At 44.8% G+C, this 9,990-nt stretch overlaps 1 pseudogene; it reads right to left on the reverse strand.

Annotated features, from left to right (window-relative positions):
- Positions 1-2,297: 2,297 nt before the first annotated feature.
- LOC136642336 (5S ribosomal RNA) lies at positions 2,298-2,417 on the reverse strand (annotated as a pseudogene).
- Positions 2,418-9,990: the final 7,573 nt, after the last annotated feature.

Genomic DNA, 9,990 nt, shown 5'->3' on the forward strand with positions numbered 1-9,990 from the left:
ACACTTTCCTGGGAATAAGCCCCACTAATGGGACTTACTTCTGAGTAGACATGCATAGGCTTGAGCTGTGCATCTCCTAGTATAGGAGACAAATCAGCTTCCGAACCAAACCCTTATCAGCTCTGATATATTTTCATGGTCTATTTTTGTTTTCCCCACCAGCTGTTGAAAAAATTCAATTTCATTAAATTAATAAAGGGTTCGATCCTATCCAAGGAGAATGGGAGAAATGACTACTTGGATTGGGGTCCACAGGGGTGTGTGTGTGTGTGTGTGTGTGTGTGTAATGTTGGTCAGACTGGTTGGTCACAAAGTTCATTTGATAAAACAATTATATTGGTATGCTTACGAAGTCTAAAAAAATGAGTCCTCCTGGACCAGACAAAATCTACCTATTCCAGTATCCTTTCTCCAACAGTGATCAGCAGCTGATCATTTATAAAGCATGTATATTGCTGTGTATTAATAATATATTTTTAAGATCTGCATTTAATTAATATGATTAATATAATTAATATTGATATATATTTAATATTTAATATTATATTATAATAAATATATATTATATTATATATTTAATATATACTATTAAATATTATATTTAATATTTTTAATATAAATATTTCTGGCCACTTCCTGTTTAATGATGTCACTTCCAGCCCTCAGGAACATGATGGGGAGTCATGGCCAACAGCCACGGGGGTCAAGGGAGCCACTGGCCGGAAAAGTTTGAGTACCACTGCCCTATAGGATTGAGCTCTATGTTTGCAATCATGGTAAGACGGCTGCAACTGTATTCCTATTCTGTAAAGGGGTCCCTAAAGAACGGATATCTGAACATTCCTTGGAGAGAATTTCTCTTCTTTTAGTTTTGGAAGATCATTTAATTCTGCATATGTATTTCTGCCCTGTCCATTAGGTCCTTGATGTGTGGAACATTCTCTGAAAATTTCTGTTCATAGGCTTTTTAAAAACTGAAATGGGGAAAGATATTTCAGTCATACATTATTTTACCGAATGTTGCATTGACACAACCTGTGCAGATTCATGATCACATTTGTCTTCTTAACTTGAAAACCAGAGACAGATAACCACTTTTCCTATTCATGTTTTAATTGGGCTTGGTTTCAAAACATGCTTCATTACTGTAATCACAGAGGTAACCTTGCAACACCCTCTGTTATGAATTCCGGACTAAACTTAGCATGTGAGCTGCGAAAAAGCTTATTGAATTGATGCAAGAGGAACTTCCTTCCCATTTTGGAAAGTGTAGAACACACGAGACACATCTTGTACGAGACACATCGTAATTGCAAGGAAGGAAGAGCAATATTACAGCAAAGAGTTGGAAAACTGGAGAATAATATTATATGAACAAAACAGGAATATAGAGATAATCAAATTTCGGAAGAATTACAACTGTTGAAAAGTAAACTTCCTCTCTTATCTACATGTTCAAAATGCACCTATGTAAATAAAATGATTTAGAATGAATGTACTGTATTTCCCCAAAAGGTGTTTCCCGCAGCAGAAGAAATTGTTTTTGACAAATATAGCACAACCAGAACAGACACGATACACAACATCTGTTTAAATGTGCATAAAATATCAGAGCCATTGCAATAATAAGAAGTCAACATTTGTTTTAATGTTTTTATTGCATTTTTAAATGATTAAATTACTATTACTGCACATAATATTTTGTTCTTAGTTTTGCATTTGGTTGCTTTTTTATTTTTTATTTTGTATGTTACCTTGAGTGCTCCTTGTATTTGGAGAGAAAGGAAGGATATAAATCACTTACAGTCAATTCTGTCCGGCTTTAGTGCTGGTGTAACAAGCTTTCTACCAGCACTAACTGCCTTATGGTTGTCATGCAAAACACTCTGATTGCTCAAGGCATTGTGAGCTGCTGGAGCACCAGAGGGAAGGCTGGAGCCTTCCTGCATGTGCCGGAAGATCTGGGAAGGGGGAAGGTCCAGTGGTAGAATGCCACAGTATTTATTTATTCATATTTGTATACCGCCCTTCCTCCAAAGAGCTCAGGGCGGTTTACACAGCTGCTCCTCCCTTCTTTCTTGTCCGCACAACAACCCTGTGAGGTAGGTGAGGCTGAGAGAAAGTGACTGGCCCAAGGTCACCCAGGAAGCTTTGTGGCTAAGGAGGGATTTGAACCTGGATCATCCAGGTCTAAGTCCACCTCCCAAACCACTACACCACCCTGGCATTGCTGCATCAGTGTTGGGGTGAACCATCAGACTGGTTGGCAACCTTCAGTCTCGAAAGACTATGGTATAAGCCTACAGCACCTGGTATTCCCAGGCAGTCTCCCATCCAAGTACTAACCAGGCCTGACCCTGCTTAGCTTCCGAGATCAGACGAGATCGGGCATGTGCAGGGTGTCAGTTGCTGTAAAATAAATACATAAATATATGCCACTGACATATGGCATTACTATGGACCTGCATGGTACATAGTAAATCTGCGTGATTAGAGGGTTTAGAAATAAAAGTGCTAAAAGCATTAAAATATTAGGGTATATAAACCATTCAATGTCTTCTCCCATTAATTACAGGTAGAGATGGGAGAAACACCACTTTCTGCAATTCTCATTTTTGTTTAAAAAAAACACAACCATAATCTGCAAAAAATAAAACTAGTTAGTTTTTATTTATTTATTATTTAATGGGGGTAGGTAATGGGGGCATGGGTAATGACTGTGGCTGCATCTGCTGACACTATACCACCTATATTACCAACCTAGTACACTTTTAAAGTAATTATTATAATTTATTATTATAATTATAATGTCAAGGTCCTGGCCAGTGTTTGGAAGCACTATGATCCCTTTCCCTGCCAGCACCTTCAGTGACAGCCTTGCGTGACTCTGGGACATGGCCTGTGGGCCGACATGGCTGGCCATGAGAAGAGGGAGGTGGCAGTGGCCACCAGGGCGAGGCAGTTTGCCGCAAAGAGGCAGATGTGGTAGTCACACTGCTGGTTGAGGAAGCCAGCCACCAGGAGCCAGAAGTGGCTGTTGCGCCATGGGGCCTTCTGGTGCAACTTCTGGCCTCAATACGATGCTGGTGGCCTGCCGTTCCATGACAGCCTTCCAGAGGGCGGAGCAGTGACAGTTGGCTGTGTAGCTCCTCCTTTCAGTCTCAGGATGGGGAACATTGCAGGAGGAGCAGGGCAGGAACCATGGAGCAAAGGGACAGCCAGCAAACCAAGGGGAGAAAAATACAACCTAGCAGGGTAGCAGGGGTGGACTCTGATGGGGCATGCAAACCCTATATAAAGCCAGGCAGGGCCATGATGATGTTCAGTGGTGGTGAAATGATCGGCTGAAGGGGAAGCTGGCGTGCCTATGAGCCCCTCTATAAGAGAGCTACAACCAGGGAGACGGGAAAAGGTTGCCAGAACCTCCTCCCGCTGAATCTTGTCTGAGGCTGTTCTTGCCCAAAGCAACTCATGGGGCATCCAGGCAGTGCTCCACCTCACCTCTAAATGTGACCCTTCACGGTGCCCTTAAGCCCAGCTGCCCTGGGGCAGCATGTGACACCCTGCGGGGCCAGACATTGAAGTTTGAATAAAAAAAAGCAACACTTTCTGTACTTTGGAAAACACCGAAATCCACAAAAGAAAAAACCCACGTTTTCTCCCACCTCTAATTACAGACATCCCACATAGCCCCATTTTGATATTCAGTTATCCTACACACCAAATGAACAGTGCAGAGAGGGCAAATTTCCTCAGAGCAAGTGCTCTTATTTTGTCATGCTGTTAGCATACATTGGAAGCTGGCTTCTACTTCATCAGACTATTGGTTCATCATCCACCACCTAGTTGCTGTTCCTCATGGACTAAAAGCCCCAAAATGGGCATGCTGTAACCTCACATGGGGGGGGGGGGATTGGGATGCTTTGGAGGTGAAAGAGGATTTAAATTTAAAATTCCCTTACCCCTTGATAAGCCTCCAACTCCACATTGGGTCTCCCTCCCACTCTGCAATAGGTCTCTTCAGATCTGCGCCAGCAATTTCCTTCAAGCCCAAGGAAAGAAAGGGGACAGGGAGGCTGCAGAAAAGGGGGATAGGATCCAGTGCGTACCATCACCACCAGATCCATGCCCTCCTGCAGCCTCCCTGCCCTGTTACACTCCCCTCCCTGCCCCGTTGTGCCCTTCCCCACCCCCACCTCTGCCTTACCTGCTCCAGCAGGTTGCTTGTGATGTACTGGTGGACTGGGAGCACTGCCACCTCAGAAGACCATGCAACAGCCCACTCCTCAATAGGATTGGGCTGCAAGGCAGAGAAGTTCTTCCCCAGCCTATCACAGCAGGATTAAATGACATGGTAAGCATGTGCTTAATGCTGATGAGCTTGTTTATTTTATATTGAATGGCAATGAAATCAGCCCGTCCCCCACAGATGAAGGCCATGGCATGGGGGGAGGGGCTTTCATCCTACCCCTGTTACAGTTCCAGCTGAATCTCCCCCCACAAATGCTATTTGTTATTGGGGGTGGGAAAAAAGCTCTCATAGACATAGGCACCAACAGGAACTCTTTTTTCCATCTCAAAAAGCAGTTCTGAGAGGGCAATCCACAATGGGCAAACTAGTTTTGAGGGGGCAAACCATGGTGGGGCTTAGTATAAAAGGCTATCCCATCTCAATGCCATCTCATCATGGTCCCAATCCATGCAGGCTGCCCAAGGCAGCTGATTTAGTGCCAAAAAAATAAATAAATGCATCGGTATTATACAGATGCTTAGCGGAACGTGTCATTTGACCCCGAAATCCTGTGTACACTAAGAGTTTGAACAGAGGTTTCCTACAAGCAAAGCACTCTCTTTCCCACAGTTCTATGACCCCCCCTCCTCCCCTGAGGTGTGTTTTTCATTTGTTTTTCAAATGGTACAAGCTAAAAACAGTGCTGTTCAGTATCTATCTATCTTAAACAAATAAAAAAAAGTCAAAATGAAGAAAATGTCAAGAAAAGGTTATTGCAACTAGAAAACAAGACAGTAACTGTTGATACTAGGGACAAACAACAGGGGATGGCCATCACCCCTTCATGGTCTTTCAGCTTCAAGCAAGTCTGGCCCATTCAAGAGACCAACTGAAATGGTTGCCTCTGCTAGCGAACTGGCAGGGTGCACCAACTTCTGTCACTCCACTTGCCTCCACTGGGAGGTGCAAAGGCTGGCGTATCACCTGATAAGGGTGGGGCAGCATTTGGCACACTCATCTGGTGTCAGGAGACCTTGGGTCAATCCTGGCTTCCAGAAGCATTTGGCTGGTTGCCATTAGAAACAGAACACTGGAGTAGATAGACCTGGGTTGGATTCAGCAGGACACATCTTAGTTATTTCTTATTTTATGGAAAAACATTTTAACCCCACCTTTTCCCGTCCAGAGAGGGGCTTACCCAAGGGGGCAGAACTGGGTGGGGGGAGGGAGGACCGGAGGGAGGATTGGGCCCAGGAGGGAGGCTAGGGGTGGCAGCAGACTCTGCCACCAAATCCTATGCCCCCTCTGTGGCCGGAAAGCCCAACATGAGCCTCCGATATGGGCCTCCTCAGTTCTCCTTCCAGGAGAGAAGGGCTAGGACCTTGACACAAATCGCTGCTGCCAGGATCCACCCCCTCCCTTCCCTGAACTACCCCATGCCCTCCCCCTCCCTGCCCATGACATGCCACCACTTGAGTTGGCACAGCTTAGATTCCATGGCAGCATGGGTGTGGAGCTGCCACTGCTTTATAGCAGTGGCTGCAACTGACCCAGCAACAACATGATTTTTTTTTGTCCTACTGTCACTGGGCCTCAAGAGCCTCAACAGCATATCAAGAGACTCACTGTCGTATGAGGCCCATAGGGCCATTAACCTAAGAAGAAAGGTAACTGATGTAGAAACATGCAGGGGAGTTATCAATATGAAGAAACATGAAGAAGGAAATGCCCTAATTTTAAAATGCATTACTTGAACTTCTGCTTGTTCTCTAATGGATGTGTTGTGCAGCTAATGACCCACAGAACCTTTCTGTCTTTATTAGGGGGACAGATCAGCTTATCCTAAGGCCATTAACAGTAACAGATAGACCTTATGCTATCCTGGATTTGCTGTATATCACATTTTTGTCCGGCATATGAAGGGACTTCTTTTTTAACTGATGAGAAGAATCTACAAAGAAAGGACAAAAGTTTCCCAAAACATACCACAGATTTTCAGGATTTCTTTGCTGCTGTCATACCATGGTGTTCCAGGGCTGATTTGGTGATACAAATTGTGCCTGTTTATTTGCTTGCACATTTAAGGGGAAAAATAATAATCTCAGAAGAGAAATTAAAAACCTTCAATTGAAAGAATGAGCAGTAAAGATAGAATATGAATATCCTTTCTCCATCTAACAGCAGAGATGTCTGTGTGATGCATACCTGCTTCCAATCACAGGTCAGATCCAATCACTATAACAACTTGTTCCTAAACAGGTTTACACTGAATGACTGTTGCTGTGTTGACTATTAACTACACCTAAAATGTAAACACGTATAAAAGAGCCTCTGTATATTTTGTAAAATGAGGAATCGCTTTGTGAATTTAGAATGTTCTATATTAAAAGGAACAGAGTTTTTAAAAATTCTCAGAGCAGACTCAGTGTCCCCAGGAGTCATAGAATGTAGACAAAGTGGAGGCAGGGAGCAGCAGAATATGGGGAGATGGAGGAGGGAACTGACCTGCCCAATGCTATCCCCAGTGGTGCTGTCGGGTGCAGTGGCGCCAAAATGGCTACTGCTGTATCCAGCAGCCCAACCAGGGCCACTGGAGGTCTCATTGGGATAAAGCCCCAGGCCCTGCAATGGGCCTCTTTGCTTCTGTGCCAGCTGTTTTGTTGGCACAGATGGGAAAAACTTTGTGTCAGGCTTTTCATCCCTCTCGTGGGCTGGTTCCTCCCCCCGAACCTGCAAACCCACACTTCTGCCTGGAGAGCAAACCAGCACCGAGCAGTCTCAGTGCAGTCTCAGTGTAGCACTCAGTGGTGTCTCAGTGCATTACCCAGCACTGATGGTCCTTCCTCTCTGGCTGTTGCGGATGTACCTTACAGCACGTTTACAACACCCAGCGCCAACTTTGGAGCTCAGTGCTATAGGATTGGGCCCTGAGTTATCCCAAAGGGAAGGATAGGTCTGGAAACAAAGTTTAATGAATTTGAAGTATGGCCAAACCCCAGAGTGTGTGTGTGTGTGTGTGTGTGTGTGTGTGTGTGTGTGTGTGTTTCCCATAAAAATTGATAGCTTGCAGACAGGGGAATAGGCAATATTTATATTGTTATATTAAAGATAATTACTATTGAAGCTGCTTGTAAATTTATTAGCAGTGTTCCATGATTAAACATAATTAAAAGTAAACATAAAAGCAATTGCAGCCTATCTTGACCAGGTAGTTAGTGCATGTTATTCTGAGCTAATCTGTCAAGTGTGTTTGTGTTTCCCAATCCAGTAGATAACATTGATTGTGGTAAGAGAGAGATTCTCAGAACCAGGGGCATAAAAACCACTAGTTCCCCCATGCTACTAATTGTTAACATAGCTGATATTTTAGGCAGGTTCTGTTGACATCGAGATGGCACAAACACTAGCATGCTTGGCCACAACTCCCGCAACATCCTGTACTAAATCAACTAAGCAGTAGTGGTGAGCTAAACCAAGTAATTCTTGTCTGCAAAGTTTGGTGGAGAGCAGAATGAATGTATCTCTGAATCCATTATACTCACCCAAACTGCACAAGTATTGTTTGCAAGCCACTCCATGCCCTGTTTGGAATATTTGAAATAGGGCCACTCTTGGAGGCCAACATGCATCCTCCGCTCCTTCTGCATGCCCATCCAGTAATGAGTCTTAGGCCCAGATCCTAACCAACTTTCCAACACTGGCATAGCTGTGTCAGTGGGATGGGTGGTGCATCCTGCAGTTGAGTAGAACTCACAGAGGCCTCCTCAAAGTAAGGGAATGTTTGTTCCCTTACATCGGAGCTGCATTGCCCTTATGTCAGTGTGGGAAAGTGGGTTAGGATTGCACCCTCAGTATGTGGGGCTTTCAGCACACAAGGCAGCCTTAGCCACATGCTCAAGCCTCTAGCATGGTGAGTATCTTGTGTTTTTACAACTCACTACAACCCATATGCAGTCAGAGCATGTGAAGAAGCCTCTTATAGTGTGAGTTATTCACAGGACTGCTCCAGAGCACTACCTCATATGTCCCAAGTTTCCAGTATGGGAAGCAGATGGTGTTTTTACCACCAAATTGTCATACCAGTTGTGCAGAGCCATTTCCAGAAGGGATAGAATAGAATCTGCCCTTTCAAGGTGTTTGTGCTATATCCTAGTCCCACTCTGAAAATGCTTTTACTCCAGCTGCCACCTAGGGTTCCTTCCCAGATTGTGCTAGATCGTGCAGTACCATGGAAATATGTCCAGGACTTGGGGCAACTGCTAGTAAAGAAGTACCAATAGCTGCTCTTGAGGTACCAGGACCCTATTGCCTGATCTTTAGGATTTCTTCAGGGGAGCAATGGATCATATCTTATCAGTTAATATGCTTGAGAATGTTCTGTACCAAGCATCGTATTGTACATTGACAGGAAGTGTTCTTACTTCAGGCAAAGATGAGGAGTAAGATACTGGTGAAACAGGAAACTCATGCATGACCACAGGCTCACTAGTAAGCTTTCCTCAGAAGTTTGAAGATTGCCCATAACTAGTGGCAATCCTTATGCTGAAATTGCTTTTAGAGAGCCACATTCCCTCATCCACTGACATGATGGGCAGCCCAATCCTACCTAGATTTCCCCCTCCCACCAACTCAGCTGTGCCACCAGAAGGTGCACTGCATTCTGTGGGGGAAGAGGCAGTTCTGCCAGGTAAAGGAACATTTGTTCCTGGAGGTCTCTTCCCTGTCCCACTGAGCCTACTTGGATCTGTGTCAGCTACTTTGCTACCTCCCTGTTCCGTTTTCTGCTCACATCCCACTATTGGACTTGCCTCCTGGTCTGGCAGTGGGTTTTCCGTACTGCCGCCAGTTGTGGCAGTGCTCTAAAAATGGCCACCGATTGCATGCCACGTGCACCACCAAAAACCATTTCATGACAGTGGTACTATGTTCTGATGTGGTAAATCCCACTGCACACTGGGCCTATCCTGGTGAAGTCTGTCACTCTGATGACCTAACTGTAATCTGAAACATTATCTAGAGATAATGAGAGAGGCAGATAGAGAAACTAGAGAGGCAGATAGAGAGTCAGCCTTGCCATGAAGCGACTGAAACAGTCACGTGGAGTGGCACCTTGGAAGGGCAGCAAACAGATGGGCTTCTAGCCTGTCTTCACCACCATCTCCAAAAACCGGCTGTGGCATTTTTAGGCCTTTAGGAGGCCACAGAAGGCCATCTGGGAGTCAGTGAGACTGCTGGCAGCCTCAGAAGGCCCTTCAGAGGCCATGGAATGGCTTGTAAAAAGAAAGGATGGTAGAGGGAGGGGTCATGGCGGTGCCCCCTGGGCAGCACCCCTGGGCGTTTGTCCCCCTGCCTCCCCAGGTATGCCAGTACATACCCATGCAAGCAATTATTTCCTTTAAACTGGACTTCAGCCATCCAGATCTGCTGTCATTCAGAAAAGCATGAGTCGTGGCAAATGGGAGGGAAAAGCAATATGATGTAACCCTGCTTTAGGCTTGATTGCTTCTTTTTGCTAATTAGCATTCATTTGAAAACTCTCAGTAAAATGTGGAGAGGTCATTTTCCCTTGCCTAAATCGGGGGCGGGACCTGGTGCTCAAGCTGATCCTGTCTAAAGATGACCAATAGCCTAAAGAATTTGAACAAGCAGGTACTATTCAGGCAGAAAGAATTGGTTTCTTTTTTGTTTTTCATCTTGGTGTGCTGGTCTGTTTGCTTGCTGGTTTTTTCTTCTTTTCTGAGATCATGCTGAGAAGGCAC

This window comes from Tiliqua scincoides, chromosome 2, assembly GCF_035046505.1.
Source record: "Tiliqua scincoides isolate rTilSci1 chromosome 2, rTilSci1.hap2, whole genome shotgun sequence".
Classification (NCBI taxonomy): domain Eukaryota; kingdom Metazoa; phylum Chordata; class Lepidosauria; order Squamata; family Scincidae; genus Tiliqua; species Tiliqua scincoides.